Source organism: Epinephelus lanceolatus, chromosome 15 (assembly GCF_041903045.1).
Source record: "Epinephelus lanceolatus isolate andai-2023 chromosome 15, ASM4190304v1, whole genome shotgun sequence".
Lineage (NCBI taxonomy): Eukaryota > Metazoa > Chordata > Actinopteri > Perciformes > Serranidae > Epinephelus > Epinephelus lanceolatus.
Window position 1 is genome coordinate 13813543 of NC_135748.1, and position 4643 is coordinate 13818185.

The window sequence follows — 4643 nt, forward strand, 5'->3', positions numbered from 1 at the left end:
AACTGCCTGGATCATAATTATTTTAACCTTAGTAGTCTCTAATCCACATAGCATGATGCCTGAACATAGGACTTTCACATTAGAATGTCCGATCTGCTTGAACTCACAACTGCTGAGACTGAGGTCTGTCTTCTATCTCACTGAGCTAATAGGCAAGTGACAGTTTCACACATTGACTAAGCCAAGCATCAGGGTGCCAGACAGTAGCCATCCATGTCATGCCAAGATCCAAAGCTGTAGCACATATGGTTGATTTGTTATGAATTTTCAAAGTTTTGAAATTTAGAGGCTTGCTGTAGCACCACCATCAGGACTATTGTCTTGTGTTTCCAGCTGAGGACATCGGGCATGGGACTGGACCTTTATGAAAAGTTTGGGTAGATTTCTCATATGGAAATGTTGCAGAAGCTGAGGCTTGAACTCACAATCTTCAACACCAAGAACCATCCTCTATCTCACTGAGCTAACTGGCAAACAGAAATGTCACATGTAGCTTCACAAACTGACTAAGCCAGTCACCTGTGTGCAAGACAGCAGCTGTTAGTGTGTAAAGGCAGATTTCAAACGGCTGTCAAAAATTCAGTTATTAAGACAAAAATCCGAAAATACACAAATCTAGACACCATGGAGATGTTGGTAACTTGTTTTTAACAATGATTTATTGGCTCCATAAGTGAAAAACTGATGTTTAAAAATACCATTTTTGCATTGACTCCAATTGTTCGCATGAGAGCGAAATTCAAAATGCTGTAAAAAATTCGGTTTTTGAGATAAAATTCTGATATTTTCCAAACATCATCTACCATGACTCCAAAATTTTGTCTTTTTTTTAATGAACATTGAAAATATATTTAGCAAGAATTTGCAAGTATATGTTTACAATACCGTTTACAGTCAAACATTTTGATGCACTGTAGGCTCAATTTTCGATAAATCAAAAATCTGTGTGGCTCGTTTGTGTAGGACAGTCTGAAGATGCTCTGTAGCAAGTTTGGTGTCAATTGAGCAAATTGTGATGGACTTCATAATTTGCAATAGGTTTAAATGTACAAAAGTTTCTTCAGCATTGGGGCTACAGTTTGGTGAAAGTTGCAAATCTGTAGCACATATGGTTGATTTGTTGTGAATTTTCAAAATTTTTAACTTTAAACTTTAAAGGCTTGCTGTAGCGCCAACATCAGGACTATTGGCCTGTTTTTGCAGCTAAGGCAATCTGGCATGGGACTGGACCTTTGTGAAAAGTTTGGTGATTTTTCGCACATGGGAAGTAGGATTTCCTCGGAAGAAGAAGAAAGAAGAAGAAGAAGAAGAACATGCAGGGTGTGTGTGTGTGTGTGTGTGTGTGTGTGTTCAGACTTAATTTATACTAATCACCAAAAAACTATTATGGTTTTTCTCAGTGGCTTTGGTGCATTTCTCACATCACTATTAACATTTGCACAACAATTAGTGCGTTCCTTAAAACAATTAGTACAAACTGCAAATCCTAGTTGATAACCTGCAAAACTGTGTCACTTGCTCAAAATGGATAGTTCATTCCTCAAAAGCAAGCATTCATGTCAATGAAAGTGTCAGTGTCATCAAAATGAAAAGTCCTGACACCATTGTTTATGAACAAGAGAGTCAAATGGCATTGTCATGTTTTCATTATGACAGTTTACTCTGTAAGTGTTTTCCAATGCAAAAAAGCCAGATCTTGGTGACACTACCTGAAAATACTCAAGACAGCACTATACACTATTTGCACAGCCATTTGAAAAAACTACAGTAAAGTTACACATTACTGTATTTAGTGAGGTAACTGAGTACAAGACACTGAATACATATGTTTCACATTTTTACTGCAATTCTAATTTGTTCATAGCATTGTGCAAAAGAAAAATACACACTTATTTACAACAAACATAAGAAACACCCCTTGGGTAGAGCTGTGCACAACTGTAAACAATATTGCAGTACATATTGGCACTGAACATACAACATACACAGTACTGTAAGTCATTCATGCACATCCAGACATGACTGTGGAGAAGTGGCTTATCATTGGTTACAACTAATGCTTCATACACCCTTCCTCATCAGTGAAAGCAGAGTTCACCTGAGAGAAATTGTTCAGTTTAGGAGACATTTTCAGGAAAAAATGAAAAAAAAAACAAAAAACAAAATTTGCTCGACAGATTTTGACAATTACTTCAACATTTTTGTATGTAATGACTCAAGCAATGAAATGAGGAGTGTTAGTTTTATAGGGAATGACTATTCAGCATTCATAAGTATAGTTCAATTTGACTGACATGACATAAGCAAATGATAATGTTATAAAACAGCAGAGAATTGTATGAAAGCAATTGATGCATGTCCAAAAGCATTTGCAATTTGTTGGAAGGAATGAGAATCTGCTATTATGATGTGCACAAATGACTCAATGTTGTGGAGGTTGAACTAACAGTTTTGAGAATTTTAATTCTGATCAGAGAAATGCACCAAAGTGACTGAGAAAAACTGTAATGAATACCATACATGTGTAAAGCATAGACTGTATAAGAACCATGCTGAAGTGTCATTCACCTGCAGATAGTAGCCAGCAGGGGACACTGCCTGCAGCTGTTTCATGTTTCATGTTTCATGTAAATGTGTGTGTTTCTTGGAAGTCAGCTGCTTTACAGCTGACCAATCAGTTTTCTCTAACTCACAATCGGACATTTTCATTGGCCACTGTTGTCATCACCATCACTGCTTGATAAACTCGTAACTCATCGGCTGATGTGCTCTTGTCTCATCTGTTTCAATATTAAGACTCCAGGTGAGTAGCTTCTAATATTCAGCAAAGCCATCTTTTTATCCTGATGAAAAATATAAGGAAGCTGCTTATTGCTGTATAAACCTGGCATGGTATAATACAGAAGATCCACTAAAACTGAAAAGATTTCACCTTCCTCTGTGTTATTATGTGCATACCTGAGTACGCCAAACTGATCTGCTGTGTTCAAGGCTATACAGCATCATAACATATTTTAAAAGAAGACAGGATTTCTAAAGAAGTATTCTACCTGTCAGATTTTCATTGGTATCCAGGATTCTATGTACATGATGTTTGATCATTGCAGGACTGCATTTTCTTCTATTTATCAAAGACAATAATGACTTTTACCTCCTCTTTCACTCCATTTTACTGCAGGATTGCCATGGAGGATCCAGGATCCTCCAGGATCCATGAAGACATTAAAAAGCACTAGAGAGCAATAATCAAGCCTTAGCTGATGCAAAGATCCAGGAGTACTTGGATCAGCAGAACAATATTCCACTAAATATAGCCGTCACAGGAGAGACAAGCTCTGGTAAATCCACCTTTGTTACAGTTTTTCTCGATTGGTTTGGCTTATTTCTTGAAACAGAAATTACATTCTCAAAGCTTTAAGTGCATTTGGCAAAATAGTCCAATGGTTCAGCACAACACTATGGCTCACCTGCAAAAGGTCATATCTCTCCCAAAACAGTTAACTCATGCTTCAAACTAAGTCCCTTTCTCATATAAATAGTCAAGGCCCCCAAACACAAGTTTCCTTCTCAATTGCTTTGGCTCATTTCTTGAAACAGAAATGACATTCTCCAAGCTCTACATGCATTTGCCAAAATAGCCTGGATGTTTCAGCACAAAACCATGGCTCACCTGCAAAAGGTCATATCTCTCCCAAAACAGTTAACTCGTGTCAAAACTAAGCCATTTTCTCATATAAATAGTCAATGGCCCCAAAATGCAAAGTCTCTTTGGCATTGTGTAAGCACTGTTGGTCAAAATGTTTAGATGTTTTGTCACTATGGCAGTGGACCATGGAAATATCACTTATGTCACATTTCAATCTTGGTCCAGACCATTCACTGACAATGAATGGTTACTGTAATTGATGCCTTTTGTCTAGCTACCAGAAATCAAACTGTATCAAACTGAAAAAAATGATGGACCTACACTGTCATGGAAATTGTTACTGTATTTTTATTCATAAACATAAAGTAACTGCCAAACATCACAGTAAAAAGAAAATGTATACAGCAAAATATACTGTACTGTAAACACATCAACACAAAAAAAGGAAAATTATATGCAATATCGTTCACACCAGTAACTCCACCTCAATGGTCGTCCTCCTCATCTTCACTCTCGTGGTCGTCCTCTCTCTGCTGTCTGTCTGGCCACAGATTTTCATCCACATCACACCTGATATTCTCCCTTGCGATGCAACGGGGGAAGAATCTACGTGCAACCATCCCCTGCATTGATCTGCTGTGACATTGTCACAGCAAGCATCCATTGCTTCAAGCAGGGACCTCTGGTTCTGAGCCCGATGCTCATACACCCCCCACCTCCAAGCAGAGAAAAATTCCTCAATTGGATTGAGAAATGGGGAGTAAGGTGGGCAGTGAACCAGGCCCTGATGAGCGGGCCGCGGTGGAAGCTGACATTGTCCCACACAACTACAAACTTTGACAAGTGAGGCCCTACGAAACCTCTCTCATTTTCTGGGATGAGATCTGAATAAAGGTGATCCAAAAAGAACAGGAGCTTTTGGGTATTGTATGGGCCAAGGGTGGGAATGTGGGTGGCCACACCATTTTCAGAAATGGCAGCACACATTGTTATATTG